Source organism: Lissotriton vulgaris, chromosome 1_1, assembly GCF_964263255.1.
Source record: "Lissotriton vulgaris chromosome 1_1, aLisVul1.2, whole genome shotgun sequence".
NCBI classification, from domain to species: Eukaryota; Metazoa; Chordata; class Amphibia; order Caudata; family Salamandridae; genus Lissotriton; species Lissotriton vulgaris.
This window is the reverse complement of record NC_141685.1, coordinates 231,680,208-231,704,724: the sequence shown is the minus strand read 5'-3', so window position 1 is coordinate 231,704,724 and position 24,517 is coordinate 231,680,208. Positions and strand designations below refer to the sequence as shown.

The window sequence follows — 24,517 nt, the reverse complement described above, 5'->3', positions numbered from 1 at the left end:
GGCAGCAAGAAGGCCTCATGGTTCAACGATGATCTTAAGAAGTCCAAGAAACTCTGCCGCTCCCTTGAAAAGGCCTGGAAAAAAGACCCAACCACCAGCACCAAGGACGCCTTCAAAAACGCCACCCGCATACACCACCAACTAATCCGAAAGGCCAAGAAAACAGCATTCAAGGATCGACTAGACAACAACGCCCACAACAGCAAGGAACTTTTCAACATCGTCAAGGAATTTACCAATCCCTCGGCCAACTCCAACGACATCACCCCCTCTCGAACCCTCTGCGACTCCCTAGCCTCATTCTTCCACAACAAAATTGCAGACATCCACAACAGCTTCGACAACCAACCCGGAGACCAACCCACCCAACCATATGATGAACATTCTCCCCCCTTGAACACCCTTAACGACTGGAACCCAATCTCCACTGAGGACACCATCCGCCTGATGAACTCCATCCCTCAGGATCCCCCACAGACCCATGTCCTCACCACATCTTCAACAAAGCAGACTCCGTCATAGCACCGCACCTCCGAGACGTCATCAACTGCTCCTTCAACTCCGTCACCTTCCCGGAATGCTGGAAACACGCTGAACTCACCGCCCTTCTGAAAAAACCCACAGCGGACCCCACCGAACTCAAAAATTACCGCCCCATATCACTCCTTCCTTTCCCGGCCAAAGTCATCGAGAAAGCTGTCAACAACCAGCTCGCCGCTTTCCTCGAAGCCAACAAATCCCTCAACTCCTCACAATCTGGCTTCCGAGCAAAACACAGCACTGAGACCGCCCTCATCGCAGCAACAGACGACATTCGAACTCTACTGGACAATGGAGACACAGTCGCCCTCATCCTCCTCGACCTCTCCGCAGCCTTCGACACAGTCTGCCACAGCACCCTTTTACAACGCCTCAGAAACATCGGAATACAAGGAAAAGCACTTGAATGGATCACCTCGTTCCTCACCGGAAGAACCCAGAGAGTCCGCCTTCCACCATTCAAGTCCGAGGCCTCTGAAGTCATCTGTGGCGTACCACAAGGATCCTCACTCAGTCCCACCCTCTTCAATGTATACATGAGCCCCCTCGCGGCCATCGCACGCCAACACAACCTCAACATCATCTCTTACGCGGATGACACTCAACTGATCCTTTCTCTCACCAATGACCCCAACACCGCCAAAACTAACCTACACGAAGGAATGAAAGAAGTTGCCGAATGGATGAAACACAGCCGTCTGAAACTGAATTCAGATAAAACTGAAGTCCTCATCTTAGGTACATCCCCCTCTGCATGGGACGACTCTTGGTGGCCGGAAGCCCTTGGAAAAGCACCCACCCCGACAGACCACGCACGGAACCTAGGCGTTATCCTGGATTCTTCACTTTCAATGAACAGACAAGTCAGCGCAGTATCCTCATCCTGCTTCAACATTCTTCGCATGCTCAAAAAAACATTTTGCTGGATCCCCACCGAAACCAGAAAACAGTCACCCATGCTCTGGTCACGAGCCGACTGGACTACGGAAACACCCTCTACGCAGGTACTACCGCTAAACTCCAGAAGAAACTCCAACGAATCCAAAACGCCTCAGCCAGGATCATATTAGACATCCCGCGTAACGAACACATCTCTGGTCACTTGAAAGACCTCCACTGGCTACCCGTCAATAAGAGGATCACTTTCTGACTGCTAACCCACGCACACAAATCACTCTACGACATCGGACCAGAATGCCTCAACTCACGACTGTCCTTCTACACCCCCTCCCGCCAACTACGTTCTTCCAGCCAAGCCCTCGCCACTGTACCTCGCATCAACAAGACAACCATGGGAGGCAGATCCTTCTCATACCTGGCTGCTAAAACATGGAACTCACTCCCCACTTACCTTCGCCTTACCCAGAACCACCTAGCATTCAGAAAGCAACTTAAAACGTGGATATTTGACAAGTAATCCTCTTCCCCTCCCTAAGCGCCTTGAGACCCTCTGGGTATGTAGTGCGCTATATAAGTTCTCTGACTTGACTTGACTTGACCGCAATATCACTCATATTCGAGTAGTAAACAGGCCAACCTGAACTGTAAAACATCCCATAAGTGGAGGTAAGGCATAAGTTAGGAGTGAACTTAACACTGTTATGGGCAATTGGACTTCAAATAAAGTGTGGAAGGCAGTAAGGTCACTTTTTTCATGTTATGCAGATTAAACACACAGGGGAATTAGCTCAAATGGTAGAGCGCTCGCTTAGCATGCGAGAGGTAGCGGGATCGATGCCCGCATTCTCCATTATAAAATTTGCATACATTTTATTTTTCACTTGTCATTGCCAAGGTCATTGCAGAGTAAGAACAGAAAAATCACAGATGGCTTTCAAATATGGTCTCATTATAACAACTAAAGTGGTTTAATCAAAAGGGTTCAGGTATTCTTTAGCATGTGAGAGGAATTTGAATTCTTATGCAATCTCAAAATGAAGTTCTCACAACTTCCATTTTCATTTTCTCTTATTTTTTTGACACTCTGTCCTCTCAAGGATGTATAAATCTGGCTTTCCTTGCAAAACAAGAGTAGAGGAATATCCAGGATTTGATTTTCCTCACAAAAAGGGATTGGTCTGCATACTGTTTTAAGGAGGGAACCCGGCTAGCTCATTCGGTAGAGCATGAGACTCTTAATCTCAGGGTCGTGGGTTCGAGCCCCACGTTGGGCGAAAACGAGTAATTTTTGCCTGAATATTGCATTGACTCTCATAATATGGAGATTAATCTTGCATTAGACATGCAATAACTCCCAAAATTGTCCAGGAATGGATTTCCTTCATAAAAAATGATTAGTCTGCATACCATCTTGAAGTGGGAGCCCGGCTAGCTCAGTCGGTAGAGCATGAGACCGGCTAGCTCAGTCGGTAGAGCATGAGACTCCTAATCTCAGGGTCGTGGGTTCGAGCCCCACGTTGGGCGAAAATGAGTAATTTTTGCTGGATTATTGCATTGACTCTCATAATCTGGTGAATATTCTTGCATTAGACATGCAATAACTATCAAAAATGGTATCTCCCTTGGTTTCTCATTGGTGGGAAATTTAACTTCAAGATTAGCTAGGGTATGAGTCTAGATGAACACACCGCAATATCACTCATATTCGAGTAGTAAACAGGCCAACCTGAACTGTAAAACATCCCTTAAGTGGAGGTAAGGCATAAGTTAGGAGTGAACTTAACACTCTTATGGGCAATTGGACTTCAAATAAAGTGTGGAAGGCAGTAAGGTTACTTTTTTCATGTTATGCAGATTAAACACACAGGGGAATCAGCTCAAATGGTAGAGCGCTCGCTTAGCATGCGAGAGGTAGCGGGATCGATGCCCGCATTCTCCATTATAAAATTTGCATACATTTTATTTTTAACTTGTCATTGCCAAGGTCATTGCAGAGTAAGAACAGAAAAATCACAGATGGCTTTCAAATATGGTCTCATTATAACAACTAAAGTGGTTTAATCAAAAGGGTTCAGGTATTCTTTAGCATGTGAGAGGAATTTGAATTCTTATGCAATCTCAACATGAAGTTCTCACAACTTCCATTTTCATTTTCTCTTGTTTTATTTGACACTCTATCCTCTGAAGGATGTATAAATCTGGCTTTCCTTGCAAAACAAGAGTAGAGGAATATCCAGGATTTGATTTTCTTCACAAAAAGTGATTGGTCTGCATACTGTCTTAAGGAGGGACCCCGGCAAGCTCAGTCGGTAGAGCATGAGACTCTTAAGCTCAGGGTCGTGGGTTCGAGCCCCACGTTGGCCGAAAAATAGTAGTTTTTGACTGAATATTTCATTGACTCTCATAATATGGAGATTAATCTTGCATTAGACATGCAATAACTCCCATAAATTGTCCAGAAATGGATTTCCTTCATAAAAAATGATTAGTCTGCATACCAACTTGAAGTGGGAGCCCGGCTAGCTCAGTCAGTAGAGCATGAGACTCTTAATCTCAGGGTCGTGGGTTCCAGCCCCACGTTGGGCGAAAATGAGTTATTTTTGCTGGATTATTGCATTGACTCTCATAATCTGGTGAATATTCTTGCATTAGACATGCAATAACTATCAAAAATGGTATCTCCCTTGGTTTCTCATTGGTGGGAAATTTAACTTCAAGATTAGCTAGGGTATGAGTCTAGATGAACACACCACAATATCACTCATATTCAAGTAGTAAACAGGCCAACCTGAACTGTAAAACATCCCATAAGTGGAGGTAAGGCAAAAGTTAGGAGTGAACTTATACACTGTTATGGGCAATTGGACTTCAAATAAAGTGTGGAAGGCAGTAAGGTTACTTTTTTCATGTTATGCAGATTAAACACACAGGGGAATTAGCTCAAATGGTAGAGCGCTCGCTTAGCATGCGAGAGGTAGCGGGATCGATGCCCGCATTCTACATTATAAAATTTGCATACATTTTATTTTTAACTTGTCATTGCCAAGGTCATTGCAGAGTAAGAACAGAAAAATCACAGATGGCTTTCAAATATGGTCTCATTATAACAACTAAAGTGGTTTAATCAAAAGGGTTCAGGTATTCTTTAGCATGTGAGAGGAATTTGAATTCTTATGCAATCTCAAAATGAAGTTCTCACAACTTCCATTTTCATTTTCTCTTATTTTTTTTTGACACTCTGTCCTCTGAAGGATGTATAAATCTGGCTTTCCTTGCAAAACAAGAGTAGAGGAATATCCAGGATTTGATTTTCTTCACAAAAAGGGATTGGTCTGCATACTGTCTTAAGGAGGGAACCCGGCTAGCTCAGTCGGTAGAGCATGAAACTCTTAATCTCAGGGTCGTGGGTTCGAGCCCCACGTTGGGCCAAAACGAGTAATTTTTGCCTGAATATTGCATTGACTCTCATAATATGGAGATTAATCTTGCATTAGACATGCAATAACTCCCAAAAATTGTCCAGGAATGGATTTCCTTCATAAAAAATGATTAGTCTGCATACCATCTTGAAGTGGGAGCCCGGCTAGCTCAGTTGGTAGAGCATGAGACTCTTAATCTCAGGGTCGTGGGTTCGAGCCCCACGTTGGGCGAAAATGAGTAATTTTTGCTGGACTCTCATAATCTGGTGATTATTCTTGCATTAGACATGCAATAACTATCAAAAATGGTATCTCCCTTGGTTTCTCATTGGTGGGAAATTTAACTTCAAGATTAGGTAGGGTATGAGTCTAGATGAACACACAACAATATCACTCATATTCGAGTAGTAAACAGGCCAACCTGAACTGTAAAACATCCCATAAGTGGAGGTAAGGCATAAGTTAGGAGTGAACTGAACACTGTTATGGGCAATTGGACTTCAAATAAAGTGTGGAAGGCAGTGAGGTTACTTTTTTCATGTTATGCAGATTAAACACACAGGGGAATTAGCTCAAATGGTAGAGCGCTCGCTTAGCATGCTAGAGATAGCGGGATCGATGCCCGCATTCTACATTATAAAATTTGCATACATTTTATTTTTAACTTGTCATTGCCAAGGTCATTGCAGAGTAAGAACAGAAAAATCACAGATGGCTTTCAAATATGGTCTCATTATAACAACTAAAGTGGTTTAATCAAAAGGGTTCAGGTATTCTTTAGCATGTGAGAGGAATTTGAATTCTTATGCAATCTCAAAATGAAGTTCTCACAACTTCCGTTTTCATTTTCTCTTATTTTTTTGACACTCTGTCCTCTGAAGGATGTATAAATCTGGCTTTCCTTGCAAAACAAGAGTAGAGGAATATCCAGGATTTGATTTTCTTCACAAAAAGGGATTGGTCTGCATACTGTCTTAAGGAGGGAGCCCGGCTAGCTCAGTCGGTAGAGCATGAGACTCTTAATCTCAGGGTCGTGGGTTCGAGCCCCACGTTGTGCGAAAACGAGTAATTTTTGCCTGAATATTGCATTGACTCTCATAATATGGAGATTAATCTTGCATTAGATCTGCAATAACTCCCAAAAATTGTCCGTGAATGGATTTCCTTCATAAAAAATGATTAGTCTGTTTACCATCTTGAAGTGGGAGCCCGGCTAGCTCAGTCGGTAGAGCTTGAGACTCTTAATCTCAGGGTCGTGGGTTCGAGCCCCACGTTGGGCGAAAATGAGTAATTTTTGCTGGATTATTGCATTGACTCTCATAATCTGGTGAATATTCTTGCATTAGACATGCAATAACTATCAGAAATGGTATCTCCCTTGGTTTCTCATTGGTGGGAAATTTAACTTCAAGATTAGCTTGGGTATGAGTCTAGATGAACACACCGCAATATCACTCATATTCGAGTAGTAAACAGGCCAACCTGAACTGTAAAACATCCCATAAGTGGAGGTAAGGCATAAATTTAGGAGTGAACTTAACACTGTTATGGGCAATTGGACTTCAAATAAAGTGTGGAAGGCAGTAAGGTTACTTTTTTCATGTTATGCAGATTAAACACACAGGGGAATTAGCTCAAATGGTAGAGCGCTCGCTTAGCATGCGAGAGGTAGCGGGATCGATGCCCGCATTCTCCATTATAAAATTTGCATACATTTTATTTTTAACTTGTCATTGCCAAGGTCATTGCAGAGTAAGAACAGAAAAATCACAGATGGCTTTCAAATATGGTCTCATTATAACAACTAAAGTGGTTTAATCAAAAGGGTTCAGGTATTCTTTAGCATGTGAGAGGAATTTGAATTCTTATGCAATCTCAAAATGAAGTTCTCACAACTTCCATTTTAATTTTCTCTTATTTTTTTTGACACTCTGTCCTCTGAAGGATGTATAAATCTGGCTTTCCTTGCAAAACAAGAGTAGAGGAATATCCAGGATTTGATTTTTTTCACAAAAAGGGATTGGTCTGCATACTGTCTTAAGGAGGGAGCCCGGCTAGCTCAGTCGGTAGAGCATGAGACTCTTAATCTCAGGGTTGTGTGTTCGAGCCCCACGTTGGGCGAAAAAGAGTAATTTTTGCCTGAATATTGCATTGACTCTCATAATATGGAGATTAATCTTGCATTAGACCTGCAATAACTCCCAAAAATTGTCCAGGAATGGATTTCCTTCATAAAAAATAATTAGTCTGCATACCATCTTGAAGTGGGAGCCCGGCTAGCTCAGTCGGTAGAGCATGAGACTCTTAATCTCAGGGTCATGGGTTCGAGCCCAACGTTTGGCGAAAATTAGTAATTTTTGCTGGATTATTGCATTGACTCTCATAATCTGGTGAATATTCTTGCATTAGACATGCAATAACTATCAAAAATGGTATCTCCCTTGGTTTCTCATTGGTGGGAAATTTAACTTCAAGATTAGCTAGGGTATGAGTCTAGATGAACACACCGCAATATCACTCATATTCGAGTAGTAAACAGGCCAACCTGAACTGTAAAACATCCCATAAGTGGAGGTAAGGCATAAGTTAGGAGTGAACTTAACACTGTTATGGGCAATTGGACTTCAAATAAAGTGTGGAAGGCAGTAAGGTTACTTTTTTCATGTTATGCAGATTAAACACACAGGGGAATTAGCTCAAATGGTAGAGTGCTTGCTTAGCATGCGAGAGGTAGCGGGATCGATGCCCGCATTCTCCATTATAAAATTTGCATACATTTTATTTTTAACTTGTCATTGCCAAGGTCGTTGCAGAGTAAGAACAGAAAAATCACAGATGGCTTTCAAATATGGTCTCATTATAACAACTAAAGTGGTTTAATCAAAAGGGTTCAGGTATTCTTTAGCACGTGAGAGGAATTTGAATTCTTATGCAATCTCAACATGAAGTTCTCACAACTTCCATTTTCATTTTCTCTTATTTTATTTGACACTCTGTCCTCTGAAGGATGTATAAATCTGGCTTTCCTTGCAAAACAAGAGTAGAGGAATATCCAGGATTTGATTTTCTTCACAAAAAGGGATTGGTCTGCATACTGTCTTAAGGAGGGAACCCGGCTAGCTCATTCGGTAGAGCATGAGACTCTTAATCTCAGGGTTGTGGGTTCGAGCCCCACGTTGGGCGAAAACGAGTAATTTTTGCCTGAATATTGCATTGACTCTCATAATATGGAGATTAATCTTGCATTAGACATGCAATAACTCCCAAAAATTGTCCAGGAATGGATTTCCTTCATAAAAAATGATTAGTCTGCATACCATCTTGAAGTGGGAGCCCGGCTAGCTCAGTCGGTAGAGCATGAGACTCTTAATCTCAGGGTCGTGGGTTCGAGCCCCACGTTGGGCGAAAATGAGTAATTTTTGCTGGACTCTCATAATCTGGTGATTATTCTTGCATTAGACATGCAATAACTATCAAAAATGGTATCTCCCTTGGTTTCTCATTGGTGGGAAATTTAACTTCAAGATTAGGTAGGGTATGAGTCTAGATGAACACACAACAATATCACTCATATTCGAGTAGTAAACAGGCCAACCTGAACTGTAAAACATCCCATAAGTGGAGGTAAGGCATAAGTTAGGAGTGAACTGAACACTGTTATGGGCAATTGGACTTCAAATAAAGTGTGGAAGGCAGTGAGGTTACTTTTTTCATGTTATGCAGATTAAACACACAGGGGAATTAGCTCAAATGGTAGAGCGCTCGCTTAGCATGCTAGAGATAGCGGGATCGATGCCCGCATTCTACATTATAAAATTTGCATACATTTTATTTTTAACTTGTCATTGCCAAGGTCATTGCAGAGTAAGAACAGAAAAATCACAGATGGCTTTCAAATATGGTCTCATTATAACAACTAAAGTGGTTTAATCAAAAGGGTTCAGGTATTCTTTAGCATGTGAGAGGAATTTGAATTCTTATGCAATCTCAAAATGAAGTTCTCACAACTTCCGTTTTCATTTTCTCTTATTTTTTTGACACTCTGTCCTCTGAAGGATGTATAAATCTGGCTTTCCTTGCAAAACAAGAGTAGAGGAATATCCAGGATTTGATTTTCTTCACAAAAAGGGATTGGTCTGCATACTGTCTTAAGGAGGGAGCCCGGCTAGCTCAGTCGGTAGAGCATGAGACTCTTAATCTCAGGGTCGTGGGTTCGAGCCCCACGTTGTGCGAAAACGAGTAATTTTTGCCTGAATATTGCATTGACTCTCATAATATGGAGATTAATCTTGCATTAGATCTGCAATAACTCCCAAAAATTGTCCGGGAATGGATTTCCTTCATAAAAAATGATTAGTCTGTTTACCATCTTGAAGTGGGAGCCCGGCTAGCTCAGTCGGTAGAGCTTGAGACTCTTAATCTCAGGGTCGTGGGTTCGAGCCCCACGTTGGGCGAAAATGAGTAATTTTTGCTGGATTATTGCATTGACTCTCATAATCTGGTGAATATTCTTGCATTAGACATGCAATAACTATCAGAAATGGTATCTCCCTTGGTTTCTCATTGGTGGGAAATTTAACTTCAAGATTAGCTTGGGTATGAGTCTAGATGAACACACCGCAATATCACTCATATTCGAGTAGTAAACAGGCCAACCTGAACTGTAAAACATCCCATAAGTGGAGGTAAGGCATAAATTTAGGAGTGAACTTAACACTGTTATGGGCAATTGGACTTCAAATAAAGTGTGGAAGGCAGTAAGGTTACTTTTTTCATGTTATGCAGATTAAACACACAGGGGAATTAGCTCAAATGGTAGAGCGCTCGCTTAGCATGCGAGAGGTAGCGGGATCGATGCCCGCATTCTCCATTATAAAATTTGCATACATTTTATTTTTAACTTGTCATTGCCAAGGTCATTGCAGAGTAAGAACAGAAAAATCACAGATGGCTTTCAAATATGGTCTCATTATAACAACTAAAGTGGTTTAATCAAAAGGGTTCAGGTATTCTTTAGCATGTGAGAGGAATTTGAATTCTTATGCAATCTCAAAATGAAGTTCTCACAACTTCCATTTTAATTTTCTCTTATTTTTTTTGACACTCTGTCCTCTGAAGGATGTATAAATCTGGCTTTCCTTGCAAAACAAGAGTAGAGGAATATCCAGGATTTGATTTTTTTCACAAAAAGGGATTGGTCTGCATACTGTCTTAAGGAGGGAGCCCGGCTAGCTCAGTCGGTAGAGCATGAGACTCTTAATCTCAGGGTCGTGTGTTCGAGCCCCACGTTGGGCGAAAAAGAGTAATTTTTGCCTGAATATTGCATTGACTCTCATAATATGGAGATTAATCTTGCATTAGACCTGCAATAACTCCCAAAAATTGTCCAGGAATGGATTTCCTTCATAAAAAATAATTAGTCTGCATACCATCTTGAAGTGGGAGCCCGGCTAGCTCAGTCGGTAGAGCATGAGACTCTTAATCTCAGGGTCATGGGTTCGAGCCCAACGTTTGGCGAAAATGAGTAATTTTTGCTGGATTATTGCATTGACTCTCATAATCTGGTGAATATTCTTGCATTAGACATGCAATAACTATCAAAAATGGTATCTCCCTTGGTTTCTCATTGGTGGGAAATTTAACTTCAAGATTAGCTAGGGTATGAGTCTAGATGAACACACCGCAATATCACTCATATTCGAGTAGTAAACAGGCCAACCTGAACTGTAAAACATCCCATAAGTGGAGGTAAGGCATAAGTTAGGAGTGAACTTAACACTGTTATGGGCAATTGGACTTCAAATAAAGTGTGGAAGGCAGTAAGGTTACTTTTTTCATGTTATGCAGATTAAACACACAGGGGAATTAGCTCAAATGGTAGAGTGCTTGCTTAGCATGCGAGAGGTAGCGGGATCGATGCCCGCATTCTCCATTATAAAATTTGCATACATTTTATTTTTAACTTGTCATTGCCAAGGTCGTTGCAGAGTAAGAACAGAAAAATCACAGATGGCTTTCAAATATGGTCTCATTATAACAACTAAAGTGGTTTAATCAAAAGGGTTCAGGTATTCTTTAGCACGTGAGAGGAATTTGAATTCTTATGCAATCTCAACATGAAGTTCTCACAACTTCCATTTTCATTTTCTCTTATTTTATTTGACACTCTGTCCTCTGAAGGATGTATAAATCTGGCTTTCCTTGCAAAACAAGAGTAGAGGAATATCCAGGATTTGATTTTCTTCACAAAAAGGGATTGGTCTGCATACTGTCTTAAGGAGGGAACCCGGCTAGCTCATTCGGTAGAGCATGAGACTCTTAATCTCAGGGTTGTGGGTTCGAGCCCCACGTTGGGCGAAAACGAGTAATTTTTGCCTGAATATTGCATTGACTCTCATAATATGGAGATTAATCTTGCATTAGACATGCAATAACTCCCAAAAATTGTCCAGGAATGGATTTCCTTCATAAAAAATGATTAGTCTGCATACCATCTTGAAGTGGGAGCCCGGCTAGCTCAGTCGGTAGAGCATGAGACTCTTAATCTCAGGGTCGTGGGTTCGAGCCCCACGTTGGGCGAAAATGAGTAATTTTTGCTGGACTCTCATAATCTGGTGATTATTCTTGCATTAGACATGCAATAACTATCAAAAATGGTATCTCCCTTGGTTTCTCATTGGTGGGAAATTTAACTTCAAGATTAGGTAGGGTATGAGTCTAGATGAACACACCACAATATCACTCATATTCGAGTAGTAAAAAGGCCAACCTGAACTGTAAAACATCCCATAAGTAGAGGTAAGGCATAAGTTAGGAGTGAACTTATACACTGTTATGGGCAATTGGACTTCAAATAAAGTGTGGAAGGCAGTAAGGTTACTTTTTTCATGTTATGCAGATTAAACACACAGGGGAATTAGCTCAAATGGTAGAGCGCTCGCTTAGCATGCGAGAGGTAGCGGGATCGATGCCCGCATTCTCCATTATAAAATTTGCATACATTTTATTTTTAACTTGTCATTGCAAGGTCGTTGCAGAGTAAGAACAGAAAAATCACAGATGGCTTTCAAATATGGTCTAATTATAACAACTAAAGTGGTTTAATCAAAAGGGTTCAGGTATTCTTTAGCATGTGAGAGGAATTTGAATTCTTATGCAATCTCAAAATGAAGTTCTCACAACTTCCATTTTCATTTTCTCTTATTTTTTTTGACACTCTGTCCTCTGAAGGATGTATAAATCTGGCTTTCCTTGTAAAACAAGAGTAGAGGAATATCCAGGATTTGATTTTCTTCACAAAAAGGGATTGGTCTGCATACTGTCTTAAGGAGGGAACCCGGCTAGCTCATTCGGTAGAGCATGAGACTCTTAATCTCAGGGTCGTGGGTTCGAGCCCCACGTTGGGCGAAAACGAGTAATTTTTGCCTGAATATTGCATTGACTCTCATAATATGGAGATTAATCTTGCATTAGACCTGCAATAACTCCCAAAAATTGTCCAGGAATGGATTTCCTTCATAAAAAATGATTAGTCTGCATACCATCTTGAAGTGGGAGCCCGGCTAGCTCAGTCGGTAGAGCATGAGACTCTTAATCTCAGGGTCGTGGGTTCGAGCCCCACGTTGGGCGAAAATGAGTATTTTTTGCTGGACTCTCATAATCTGGTGATTATTCTTGCATTAGACATGCAATAACTATCAGAAATGGTATCTCCCTTGGTTTCTCATTGGTGGGAAATTTAACTTCAAGATTAGCTTGGGTATGAGTCTAGATGAACACACCGCAATATCACTCATATTCGAGTAGTAAACAGGCCAACCTGAACTGTAAAACATCCCATTAGCTGGAGGTAAGGCATAAGTTAGGAGTGAACTTAACACTGTTATGGGCAATCGGACTTCAAATAAAGTGTGGAAGGCAGTAAGGTTACTTTTTTTCATGTTATGCAGATTAAACACACAGGGGAATTAGCTCAAATGGTAGAGCGCTCGCTTAGCATGCGAGAGGTAGCGGGATCGATGCCCGCATTCTCCATTATAAAATTTGCATACATTTTATTTTTAACTTGTCATTGCCAAGGTCATTGCAGAGTAAGAACAGAAAAATCACAGATGGCTTTCAAATATGGTCTCATTATAACAACTAAAGTGGTTTAATCAAAAGGGTTCAGGTATTCTTTAGCATGTGAGAGGAATTTGAATTCTTATGCAATCTCAAAATTAAGTTCTCACAACTTCCATTTTCATTTTCTCTTATTTTTTTTTGACACTCTGTCCTCTGAAGGATGTATAAATCTGGCTTTCCTTGCAAAACAAGAGTAGAGGAATATCCAGGATTTGATTTTCTTCACAAAAAGGGATTGGTCTGCATACTGTCTTAAGGAGGGAGCCCGACTAGCTCAGTCGGTAGAGCATGAGACTCTTAATCTCAGGGTCGTGTGTTCGAGCCCCACGTTGGGCGAAAATGAGTAATTTTTGCCTGAATATTGCATTGACTCTCATAATATGGAGATTAATCTTGCATTAGACCTGCAATAACTCCCAAAAATTGTCCAGGAATGGATTTCCTTTATAAAAAATAATCAGTCTGCATACCATCTTGAAGTGGGAGCCCGGCTAGCTCAGTCGGTAGAGCATGAGACTCTTAATCTCAGGGTCGTGGGTTCGAGCCCCACGTTGGGCGAAAACGAGTAATTTTTGCCTGAATATTGTATTGACTCTCATAATATGGAGATTAATCTTGCATTAGACCTGCAATAACTCCCAAAAATTGTCCAGGAATGGATTTCCTTCATAAAAAATGATTAGTCTGCATACCATCTTCTAGCTCAGTCGGTAGAGCTTGAGACTCTTAATCTCAGGGTCGTGGGTTCGAGCCCCTCGTTGGGCGAAAATGAGTAATTTTTGCTGGATTATTGCATTGACTCTCATAATCTGGTGAATATTCTTGCATTAGACATGCAATAACTATCAGAAATGGTATCTCCCTTGGTTTCTCATTGGTGGGAAATTTAGCTTCAAGATTAGCTTGGGTATGAGTCTAGATGAACACACCGCAATATGACTCATATTCGAGTAGTAAACAGGCCAACCTGAACTGTAAAACATCCCATAAGTGGAGGTAAGGCATAAATTTAGGAGTGAACTTAACACTGTTATGGGCAATTGGACTTCAAATAAAGTGTGGAAGGCAGTAAGGTTACTTTTTTCATGTTATGCAGATTAAACACACAGGGGAATTAGCTCAAATGGTAGAGCGCTCGCTTAGCATGCGAGAGGTAGCGGGATCGATGCCCGCATTCTCCATTATAAAATTTGCATACATTTTATTTTTAACTTGTCATTGCCAAGGTCATTGCAGAGTAAGAACAGAAAAATCACAGATGGCTTTCAAATATGGTCTCATTATAACAACTAAAGTGGTTTAATCAAAAGGGTTCAGGTATTCTTTAGCATGTGAGAGGAATTTGAATTCTTATGCAATCTCAAAATGAAGTTCTCACAACTTCCGTTTTCATTTTCTCTTATTTTTTTTGACACTCTGTCCTCTGAAGGATGTATAAATCTGGCTTTCCTTGCAAAACAAGAGTAGAGGAATATCCAGGATTTGATTTTCTTCACAAAAAGGGATTGGGCTGCATACTGTCTTAAGGAGGGAGCCCGGCTAGCTCAGTCGGTAGAGCATGAGACTCTTAATCTCAGGGTCGTGTGTTCGAGCCCCACGTTGGGCGAAAAAGAGTAATTTTTGCCTGAATATTGCATTGACTCTCATAATATGGAGATTAATCTTGCATTAGACCTGCAATAACTCCCATAAATTGTCCAGAAATGGATTTCCTTCATAAAAAATGATTAGTCTGCATACCATCTTGAAGTGGGAGCCCGGCTAGCTCAGTCGGTAGAGCATGAGACTCTTAATCTCAGGGTCGTGGGTTTGAGCCCCACGTTGGGCGAAAATGAGTACTTTTTGCTGGATTATTGCATTGACTCTCATAATCTGGTGAATATTCTTGCATTAGACATGCAATAACTATCAAAAATGGTATCTCCCTTGGTTTCTCATTGGTGGGAAATTTAACTTCAAGATTAGCTAGGGTATGAGTCTAGATGAACACACCGCAATATCACTCATATTCGAGTAGTAAACAGGCCAACCTGAACTGTAAAACATCCCATAAGTGGAGGTAAGGCATAAGTTAGGAGTGAACTTAACACTTTTATGGGCAATTGGACTTCAAATAAAGTGTGGAAGGCAGTAAGGTTACTTTTTTTCATGTTATGCAGATTAAACACACAGGGGAATTAGCTCAAATGGTAGAGCGCTTGCTTAGCATGCGAGAGGTAGCGGGATCGATGCCCGCATTCTCCATTATAAAATTTGCATACATTTTATTTTTAACTTGTCATTGCCAAGGTCATTGCAGAGTAAGAACAGAAAAATCACAGATGGCTTTCAAATATGGTCTCATTATAACAACTAAAGTGGTTTAATCAAAAGGGTTCAGGTATTCTTTAGCATGTGAGAGGAATTTGAATTCTTATGCAATCTCAAAATTAAGTTCTCACAACTTCCATTTTCATTTTCTCTTATTTTTTTGGACACTCTGTCCTCTGAAGGATGTATAAATCTGGCTTTCCTTGCAAAACAAGAGTAGAGGAATATCCAGGATTTGATTTTCTTCACAAAAAGGGATTGGTGTGCATACTGACTTAAGGAGGGAGCCCGGCTAGCTCAGTCGGTAGAGCATGAGACTCTTAATCTCAGGGTCGTGTGTTCGAGCCCCACGTTGGCCGAAAAAGAGTAATTTTTGCCTGATTATTGCATTGACTCTCATAATATGGAGATTAATCTTGCATTAGACCTGCAATAACTCCCAAAAATTGTCTAGGAATGGATTTCCTTCATAAAAAATAATTAGTCTGCATACCATCTTAAAGTGGGAGCCCGGCTAGCTCAGTCGGTAGAGCATGAGACTCTTAATCTCAGGGTCGTGGGTTCGAGCCCCACGTTGGGCGAAAATGAGTAATTTTTGCTGGACTCTCATAATCTGGTGATTATTTTTGCATTAGACATGCAGTAACTATCAGAAATGGTATCTCCCTTGGTTTCTCATTGGTGGGAAATTTAACTTCAAGATTAGCTTGGGTATGAGTCTAGATGAACACACCGCAATATCACTCATATTCGAGTAGTAAACAGGCCAACCTGAACTGTAAAACATCCCATAAGCTGGAGGTAAGGCATAAGTTAGGAGTGAACTTAACACTGTTATGGGCAATTGGACTTCAAATAAAGTGTGGAAGGCAGTAAGGTTACTTTTTTTCATGTTATGCAGATTAAACACACAGGGGAATTAGCTCAAATGGTAGAGCGCTCGCTTAGCATGCGAGAGGTAGCGGGATCGATGCCCGCATTCTCCATTATAAAATTTGCATACATTTTATTTTTAACTTGTCATTGCCAAGGTCATTGCAGAGTAAGAACAGAAAAATCACAGATGGCTTTCAAATATGGTCTCATTATAACAACTAAAGTGGTTTAATCAAAAGGGTTCAGGTATTCTTTAGCATGTGAGAGGAATTTGAATTCTTATGCAATCTCAAAATTAAGTTCTCACAACTTCCATTTTCATTTTCTCTTATTTTTTTTGACACTCTGTCCTCTGAAGGATGTATAAATCTGGCTTTCCTTGCAAAACAAGAGTAGAGGAATATCCAGGATTTGATTTTCTTCACAAAAAGGGATTGGTCTGCATACTGTCTTAAGGAGGGAGCCCGGCTAGCTCAGTCGGTGGAGCGTGAGACTCTTAATCTCAGGGTCGTGGGTTCGAGCCCCACGTTGGGCGAAAATGAGTAATTTTTGCCTGAATATTGCATTGACTCTCATAATATGGAGATTAATCTTGCATTAGACCTGCAATAACTCCCAAAAATTGTCTAGGAATGGATTTCCTTCATAAAAAATAATTAGTCTGCATACCATCTTGAAGTGGGAGCCCGGCTAGCTCAGTCGGTAGAGCATGAGACTCTTAATCTCAGGGTCATGGGTTTGAGCCCCACGTTGGGCGAAAATGAGTAATTTTTGCTGGATTATTGCATTGACTCTCATAATCTGGTGAATATTCTTGCATTAGACATGCAATAACTATCAAAAATGGTATCTCCCTTGGTTTCTCATTGGTGGGAAATTTAACTTCAAGATTAGCTAGGGTATGAGTCTAGATGAACACACCGCAATATCACTCATATTCGAGTAGTAAACAGGCCAACCTGAACTGTAAAACATCCCATAAGTGGAGGTAAGGCATAAGTTAGGAGTGAACTGAACACTGTTATGGGCAATTGGACTTCAAATAAAGTGTGGAAGGCAGTAAGGTTACTTTTTCATGTTATGCAGATTAAACACACAGGGGAATTAGCTCAAATGGTAGAGCGCTCGCTTAGCATGCGAGAGGTAGCGGGATCAATGCCCGCATTCTCCATTATAAAATTTGCATACATTTTATTTTTAACTTGTCATTGCCAAGGTCGTTGCAGAGTAAGAACAGAAAAATCACAGATGGCTTTCAAATATGGTCTCATTATAACAACTAAAGTGGTTTAATCAAAAGGGTTCAGGTATTCTTTAGCATGTGAGAGGAATTTGAATTCTTATGCAATCTCAAAATGAAGTTCTCACAACTTCCGTTTTAATTTTCTCTTATTTTTTTTTGACACTCTGTCCTCTGAAGGATGTATAAATCTGGCTTTCCTTGCAAAACAAGAGTAGAGGAATATCCAGGATTTGATTTTCTTCACAAAAAGGGATTGGTCTGCATACTGTCTTAAGGAGGGAGCCCGGCTAGCTCAGTCGGTAGAGCATGAGACTCTTAATCTCAGGGTTGTGGGTTCGAGCCCCACGTTGGGCGAAAACGAGTAATTTTTGCCTGAATATTGCATTGACTCTCATAATATGGAGATTAATCTTGCATTAGACCTGCAATAACTCCCAAAAATTGTCCAGGAATGGATTTCCTTCATAAAAAATAATTAGTCTGCATACCATCTTGAAGTGGGAGCCCGGCTAGCTCAGTCGGTAGAGCATGAGCCTCTTAATCTCAGGGTCGTGGGTTTGAGCCCCACGTTGGGCGAAAATGAGTAATTTTTGCTGGATTATTGCATTGACTCTCATAATCTGGTGAATATTCTTGCATTAGACATGCAATAACTATCAAAAATGGTATCTCCCTTGGTTTCTCATTGGTGGGAAATTTAACTTCAAGATTAGCTAGGGTATGAGTCTAGATGAACACACCACAATATCACTCATATTCGAGTAGTAAACAGGCCAACCTGAACTGTAAAACATCCCATAAGTGAAGGTAAGGCATAAGTTAGGAGTGAACTGAACACTGTTATGGGCAATTGGACTTCAAATAAAGTGTGGAAGGCAGTGAGGTTACTTTTTTCATGTTATGAAGATTAAACACACAGGGGAATTAGCTCAAATGGTAGAGCGCTCGCTTAGCATGCGAGAGGTAGCGGGATCGATGCCTGTATTCTCCATTATAAAATTTGCATACATTTTATTTTTAACTTGTCATTGCCAAGGTCATTGCAGAGTAAGAACAGAAAAATCACAGATGGCTTTCAAATATGGTCTCATTATAACAACTAAAGTGGTTTAATCAAAAGGGTTCAGGTATTCTTTAGCATGTGAGAGGAATTTGAATTCTTATGCAATCTCAAAATGAAGTTCTCACAACGTCCGTTTTCATTTTCTCTTATTTTTTATTTGACACTCTGTCCTCTGAAGGATGTATAAATCTGGCTTTCCTTGCAAAACAAGAGTAGAGGAATATCCAGGATTTGATTTTCTTCACAAAAAGGGATTGGTCTGCATACTGTCCTAAGGAGGGAGCCCGGCTAGCTCAGTCGGTAGAGCATGAGACTCTTAATCTCAGGGTCGTGGGTTGGAGCCCCACGTTGGGCGAAAACGAGTAATTTTTGCCTGAATATTGCATTGACTCTCATAATATGGAGATTAATCTTGCATTAGACATGCAATAACTCCCAAAAATTGTCCAGGAATGGATTTCCTTCATAAAAAATGATTAGTCTGCATACCATCTTGAAGTGGGAGCCCGGCTAGCTCAGTCGGTAGAGCATGAGACTCTTAATCTCAGGGTCGTGGGTTCGAGCCCCACGTTGGGCAAAAATGAGTAATTTTTGCTGGACTCTCATAATCTGGTGATTATTCTTGCATTAGACATGCAATAACTATCAAAAATGGTATCTCCCTTGGTTTCTCATTGGTGGGAAATTTAACTTCAAGATTAGGTAGGGTATGAGTCTAGATGAACACACCACAATATCACTCATATTCGAGTAGTAAACAGGCCAACCTGAACTGTAAAACATCCCATAAGTGAAGGTTAGGCATAAGTTAAGAGTGAACTTAACACTGTTATGGGCAATTGGACTTCAAATAAAGTGTGGAAGGCAGTAAGGTTACTTTTTTCATGTTATGCAGATTAAACACACAGGGGAATTAGCTCAAATGGTAGAGCGCTCGCTTAGCATGCGAGAGGTAGCGGGATCGATGCCCGCACTCTCCATTATACAATTTGCATACATTTTATTTTTAACTTGTCATTGCCAAGGTCATTGCAGAGTAAGAACAGAAAAATCACAGATGGCTTTCAAATATGGTCTCATTATAACAACTAAAGTGGTTTAATCAAAAGGGTTCAGGTATTCTTTAGCATGTGAGAGGAATTTGAATTCTTATGCAATCTCAAAATGAAGTTCTCACAACTTCCATTTTCATTTTCTCTTATTTTTTTTGACACTCTGTCCTCTGAAGGATGTATAAATCTGGCTTTCCTTGCAAAACAAGAGTAGAGGAATATCCAGGATTTGATTTTCTTCACAAAAAGGGATTGGTCTGCATACTGTCTTAAGGAGGGAACCCGGCTAGCTCAGTCGGTAGAGCATGAGACTCTTAATCTCAGGGTCGTGGGTTGGAGCCCCACGTTGGGCGAAAACGAGTCATTTTTGCCTGAATATTGCATTGACTCTCATAATATGGAGATTAATCTTGCATTAGACATGCAATAACTCCCAAAAATTGTCCAGGAATGGATTTCCTTCATAAAAAATGATCAGTCTGCATACCATCTTGAAGTGGGAGCCCGGCTAGCTCAGTCGGTAGAGCATGAGACTCTTAATCTCAGGGTCGTGGGTTCGAGCCCCACGTTGGGCGAAAATGAGTCATTTTTGCTGGATTATTGCAATGACTCTCATAATCTGGTGAATATTCTTGCATTAGACATGCAATAACTATCAAAAATGGTATCTCCCTTGGTTTCTCATTGGTGGGAAATTTAACTTCAAGATTAGCTAGGGTATGAGTCTAGATGAACACACCGCAATATCACTCATATTCGAGTAGTAAACAGGCCAACCTGAACTGTAAAACATCCCATAAGTGGAGGTAAGGCATAAGTTAGGAGTGAACTTAACACTGTTATGGGCAATTGGACTTCAAATAAAGTGTGGAAGGCATTGAGGTTACTTTTTCATGTTATGCAGATTAAACACACAGGGGAATTAGCTCAAATGGTAGAGCGCTCGCTTAGCATGCGAGAGGTAGCGGGATCGATGCCCGCATTCTCCATTATAAAATTTGCATACATTTTATTTTTAACTTGTCATTGCCAAGGTCATTGCAGAGTAAGAACAGAAAAATCACAGATGGCTTTCAAATATGGTCTCATTATAACAACTAAAGTGGTTTAATCAAAAGGGTTCAGGTATTTTTTAGCATGTGAGAGGAATTTGAATTCTTATGCAATCTCAAAATGAAGTTCTCACAACTTCCGTTTTCATTTTCTCTTATTTTTTTTGACACTCTGTCCTCTGAAGGATGTATAAATCTGGCTTTCCTTGCAAAACAAGAGTAGAGGAATATCCAGGATTTGATTTTCTTCACAAAAAGGGATTGGTCTGTATACTGTCTTAAGGAGGGAGCCCGGCTAGCTCAGTCGGTAGAGCATGAGACTCCTAATCTCAGGGTCGTGGGTTCGAGCCCCACGTTGGGCGAAAATGAGTAATTTTTGCTGGACTCTCATAATCTGGTGATTATTCTTGCATTAGACATGCAATAACTATCAAAAATGGTATCTCCCTTGGTTTCTCATTGGTGGGAAATTTAACTTCAAGATTAGGTAGGGTATGAGTCTAGATGAACACACCACAATATCACTCATATTCGAGTAGTAAACAGGCCAACCTGAACTGTAAAACATCCCATAAGTGGAGGTTAGGCATAAGTTAGGAGTGAACTTAACACTGTTATGGGCAATTGGACTTCAAATAAAGTGTGGAAGGCAGTAAGGTTACTTTTTTCATGTTATGCAGATTAAACACACAGGGGAATTAGCTCAAATGGTAGAGCGCTCGCTTATCATGCGAGAGGTAGCGGGATCGATGCCCGCATTCTCCATTATAAAATTTGCATACATTTTATTTTTAACTTGTCATTGCCAAGGTCATTACAGAGTAAGAACAGAAAAATCACAGATGGCTTTCAAATATGGTCTCATTATAACAACTAAAGTGGTTTAATCAAAAGGGTTCAGGTATTCTTTAGCATGTGAGAGAAATTTGAATTCTTATGCAATCTCAAAATGAAGTTCTCACAACTTCCATTTTCATTTTCTCTTATTTTTTTTGACACTCTGTCCTCTGAAGGATGTATAAATCTGGCTTTCCTTGCAAAACAAGAGTAGAGGAATATCCAGGATTTGATTTTCTTCACAAAAAGGGATTGGTCTGCATACTGTCTTAAGGAGGGAACCCGGCTAGCTCAGTCGGTAGAGCATGAGACTATTAATCTCAGGGTTGTGGGTTGGAGCCCCACGTTGGGCGAAAACGAGTAATTTTTGCCTGAATATTGCATTGACTCTCATAATATGGAGATTAATCTTGCATTAGACATGCAATAACTCCCAAAAATTGTCCAGGAATGGATTTCCTTCATAAAAAAATGATTAGTCTGCATACCATCTTGAAGCGGGAGCCCGGCTAGCTCAGTCGGTAGAGCATGAGACTCTTAATCTCAGGGTCGTGGGTTCGAGCCCCACGTTTGGCGAAAATGAGTAATTTTTGCTGGACTCTCATAATCTGGTGATTATTCTTGCATTAGACATGCAATAACTATCAAAAATGGTATCTCCCTTGGTTTCTCATTGGTGGGAAATTTAACTTCAAGATTAGGTAGGGTATGAGTCTAGATGAACACACCACAATATCACTCATATTCGAGTAGTAAACAGGCCAACCTGAACTGTAAAACATCCCATAAGTGGAGGTTAGGCATAAGTTAGGAGTGAACTGAACACTGTTATGGGCAATTGGACTTCAAATAAAGTGTGGAAGGCAGTGAGGTTACTTTTTTCATGTTATGCAGATTAAACCCACAGGGGAATTAGCTCAAATGGTAGAGCGCTCGCTTAGCATGCGAGAGGTAGCGGGATCGATGCCCGCATTCTCCATTATAAAATTTGCATACATTTTATTTTTAACTTGTCATTGCCAAGGTCATTGCAGAGTAAGAACAGAAAAATCACAGATGGCTTTCAAATATGGTCTCATTATAACAACTAAAGTGGTTTAATCAAAAGGGTTCAGGTATTCTTTAGCATGTGAGAGGAATTTGAATTCTTATGCAATCTCAAAATGAAGTTCTCACAACTTCCGTTTTCATTTTCTCTTATTTTTTTTTGACACTCTGTCCTCTGAAGGATGTATAAATCTGGCTTTCCTTGCAAAACAAGAGTAGAGGAATATCCAGGATTTGATTTTCTTCACAAAAAGGGATTGGTCTGCATACTGTCTTAAGGAGGGAGCCCGGCTAGCTCAGTCGGTAGAGCATGAGACTCTTAATCTCAGGGTCGTGAGTTCGAGCCCCACGTTGGGCGAAAACAAGTAATTTTTGCCTGAATATTGCATTGACTCTCATAATATGGAGATTAATCTTGCATTAGACCTGCAATAACTCCCAAAAATTGTCCAGGAATGGATTTCCTTCATAAAAAATGATTAGTCTGCATACCATCTTAAAGTGGGAGCCCGGCTAGCTCAGTCGGTAGAGCATGAGACTCTTAATCTCAGGGTCGTGGGTTCGAGCCCCACGTTGGGCGAAAATGAGTAATTTTTGCTGGATTATTGCATTGACTCTCATAATCTGGTGAATATTCTTGCATTAGACATGCAATAACTATCAAAAATGGTATCTCCCTTGGTTTCTCATTGGTGGGAAATTTAACTTCAAGATTAGCTAGGGTATGAGTCTAGATGAACACACCGCAATATCACTCATATTCGAGTAGTAAACAGGCCAACCTGAACTGTAAAACATCCCATAAGTGGAGGTAAGGCATAAGTTAGGAGTGAACTTAACACTGTTATGGGCAATTGGACTTCAAATAAAGTGTGGAAGGCAGTGAGGTTACTTTTTTCATGTTATGCAGATTAAACACACAGGGGAATTAGCTCAAATGGTAGAGCGCTCGCTTAGCATGTGAGAGGTAGCGGGATCGATGCCCGCATTCTCCATTATACAATTTGCATACATTTTATTTTTAACTTGTCATTGCCAAGGTCATTTCAGAGTAAGAACAGAAAAATCACAGATGGCTTTCAAATATGGTCTCATTATAACAACTAAAGTGGTTTAATCAAAAGGGTTCAGGTATTCTTTAGCATGTGAGAGGAATTTGAATTCTTATGCAATCTCAAAATGAAGTTCTCACAACTTCCATTTTCATTTTCTCTTACTTTTTTTGACACTCTGTCCTCTGAAGGATGTATAAATCTGGCTTTCCTTGCAAAACAAGAGTAGAGGAATATCCAGGATCTGATTTTCTTCACAAAAAGGGATTGGTCTTCATACTGTCTGAAGGAGGGAGCCCGGCTAGCTCAGTCGGTAGAGCATGAGACTCTTAATCTCAGGGTCGTGGGTTCGAGCCCCACGTTGGGCGAAAACGAGTAATTTTTGCCTGAATATTGCATTGACTCTCATAACATGGAAATTAATCTTGCATTAGACCTGCAATAACTCCCAAAAATTGTCCAGGAATGGATTTCCTTCATAAAAAATGATTAGTCTGCATACCATCTTGAAGTGGGAGCCCGGCTAGCTCAGTCGGTAGAGCATGAGACTCTTAATCTCAGGGTCGTGGGTTTGAGCCCCACGTTGGGCGAAAATGAGTAATTTTTGCTGGATTATTGCATTGACTCTCATAATCTGGTGAATATTCTTGCATTAGACATGCAATAACTATCAAAAATGGTATCTCCCTTGGTTTCTCATTGGTGGGAAATGTAACTTCAAGATTAGCTAGGGTATGAGTCTAGATGAACACACCACAATATCACTCATATTCGAGTAGTAAACAGGCCAACCTGAACTGTAAAACATCCCATAAGTGAAGGTAAGGCATAAGTTAGGAGTGAACTGAACACTGTTATGGGCAATTGGACTTCAAATAAAGTGTGGAAGGCAGTGAGGTTACTTTTCTCTTGTTATGCAGATTAAACACACAGGGGAATTAGCTCAAATGGTAGAGCGCTTGCTTAGCATGCGAGAAGTAGCGGGATCGATGCCCGCATTCT

General features: G+C 40.6%; 23 non-coding genes across 23 annotated transcripts; all 23 read left to right on the top strand.

The window, feature by feature from the left end:
* Positions 1–2,217: 2,217 nt before the first annotated feature.
* TRNAA-AGC (transfer RNA alanine (anticodon AGC)) lies at positions 2,218–2,290 on the top strand. The gene has a single exon. It is a non-coding gene; the product is annotated as a tRNA-Ala (tRNA).
* Positions 2,291–2,891: 601 nt separating this feature from the next.
* Positions 2,892–2,964, top strand: TRNAR-CCU (transfer RNA arginine (anticodon CCU)). Its single transcript has one exon. It is a non-coding gene; the product is annotated as a tRNA-Arg (tRNA).
* A 2,053-nt stretch (positions 2,965–5,017) lies between these two features.
* Positions 5,018–5,090, top strand: TRNAK-CUU (transfer RNA lysine (anticodon CUU)). The gene has a single exon. It is a non-coding gene; the product is annotated as a tRNA-Lys (tRNA).
* Positions 5,091–6,482: 1,392 nt separating this feature from the next.
* Positions 6,483–6,555, top strand: TRNAA-AGC (transfer RNA alanine (anticodon AGC)). Its single transcript has one exon. It is a non-coding gene; the product is annotated as a tRNA-Ala (tRNA).
* A 1,636-nt stretch (positions 6,556–8,191) lies between these two features.
* TRNAK-CUU (transfer RNA lysine (anticodon CUU)) lies at positions 8,192–8,264 on the top strand. Its single transcript has one exon. It is a non-coding gene; the product is annotated as a tRNA-Lys (tRNA).
* A 1,392-nt stretch (positions 8,265–9,656) lies between these two features.
* TRNAA-AGC (transfer RNA alanine (anticodon AGC)) lies at positions 9,657–9,729 on the top strand. The gene has a single exon. It is a non-coding gene; the product is annotated as a tRNA-Ala (tRNA).
* Positions 9,730–11,365: 1,636 nt separating this feature from the next.
* Positions 11,366–11,438, top strand: TRNAK-CUU (transfer RNA lysine (anticodon CUU)). The gene has a single exon. It is a non-coding gene; the product is annotated as a tRNA-Lys (tRNA).
* Positions 11,439–11,769: 331 nt separating this feature from the next.
* TRNAA-AGC (transfer RNA alanine (anticodon AGC)) lies at positions 11,770–11,842 on the top strand. Its single transcript has one exon. It is a non-coding gene; the product is annotated as a tRNA-Ala (tRNA).
* A 573-nt stretch (positions 11,843–12,415) lies between these two features.
* TRNAK-CUU (transfer RNA lysine (anticodon CUU)) lies at positions 12,416–12,488 on the top strand. The gene has a single exon. It is a non-coding gene; the product is annotated as a tRNA-Lys (tRNA).
* A 332-nt stretch (positions 12,489–12,820) lies between these two features.
* TRNAA-AGC (transfer RNA alanine (anticodon AGC)) lies at positions 12,821–12,893 on the top strand. Its single transcript has one exon. It is a non-coding gene; the product is annotated as a tRNA-Ala (tRNA).
* A 575-nt stretch (positions 12,894–13,468) lies between these two features.
* TRNAK-CUU (transfer RNA lysine (anticodon CUU)) lies at positions 13,469–13,541 on the top strand. Its single transcript has one exon. It is a non-coding gene; the product is annotated as a tRNA-Lys (tRNA).
* Positions 13,542–14,091: 550 nt separating this feature from the next.
* Positions 14,092–14,164, top strand: TRNAA-AGC (transfer RNA alanine (anticodon AGC)). The gene has a single exon. It is a non-coding gene; the product is annotated as a tRNA-Ala (tRNA).
* Positions 14,165–15,801: 1,637 nt separating this feature from the next.
* On the top strand, positions 15,802–15,874 carry TRNAK-CUU (transfer RNA lysine (anticodon CUU)). Its single transcript has one exon. It is a non-coding gene; the product is annotated as a tRNA-Lys (tRNA).
* A 332-nt stretch (positions 15,875–16,206) lies between these two features.
* Positions 16,207–16,279, top strand: TRNAA-AGC (transfer RNA alanine (anticodon AGC)). The gene has a single exon. It is a non-coding gene; the product is annotated as a tRNA-Ala (tRNA).
* Positions 16,280–18,979: 2,700 nt separating this feature from the next.
* Positions 18,980–19,052, top strand: TRNAK-CUU (transfer RNA lysine (anticodon CUU)). Its single transcript has one exon. It is a non-coding gene; the product is annotated as a tRNA-Lys (tRNA).
* Positions 19,053–20,029: 977 nt separating this feature from the next.
* Positions 20,030–20,102, top strand: TRNAK-CUU (transfer RNA lysine (anticodon CUU)). The gene has a single exon. It is a non-coding gene; the product is annotated as a tRNA-Lys (tRNA).
* Positions 20,103–20,443: 341 nt separating this feature from the next.
* TRNAA-AGC (transfer RNA alanine (anticodon AGC)) lies at positions 20,444–20,516 on the top strand. Its single transcript has one exon. It is a non-coding gene; the product is annotated as a tRNA-Ala (tRNA).
* Positions 20,517–20,868: 352 nt separating this feature from the next.
* Positions 20,869–20,941, top strand: TRNAR-CCU (transfer RNA arginine (anticodon CCU)). Its single transcript has one exon. It is a non-coding gene; the product is annotated as a tRNA-Arg (tRNA).
* Positions 20,942–21,271: 330 nt separating this feature from the next.
* TRNAD-AUC (transfer RNA aspartic acid (anticodon AUC)) lies at positions 21,272–21,344 on the top strand. Its single transcript has one exon. It is a non-coding gene; the product is annotated as a tRNA-Asp (tRNA).
* A 352-nt stretch (positions 21,345–21,696) lies between these two features.
* On the top strand, positions 21,697–21,769 carry TRNAN-AUU (transfer RNA asparagine (anticodon AUU)). Its single transcript has one exon. It is a non-coding gene; the product is annotated as a tRNA-Asn (tRNA).
* Positions 21,770–22,322: 553 nt separating this feature from the next.
* TRNAA-AGC (transfer RNA alanine (anticodon AGC)) lies at positions 22,323–22,395 on the top strand. Its single transcript has one exon. It is a non-coding gene; the product is annotated as a tRNA-Ala (tRNA).
* A 575-nt stretch (positions 22,396–22,970) lies between these two features.
* TRNAK-CUU (transfer RNA lysine (anticodon CUU)) lies at positions 22,971–23,043 on the top strand. The gene has a single exon. It is a non-coding gene; the product is annotated as a tRNA-Lys (tRNA).
* A 767-nt stretch (positions 23,044–23,810) lies between these two features.
* Positions 23,811–23,883, top strand: TRNAK-CUU (transfer RNA lysine (anticodon CUU)). Its single transcript has one exon. It is a non-coding gene; the product is annotated as a tRNA-Lys (tRNA).
* Positions 23,884–24,517: the final 634 nt, after the last annotated feature.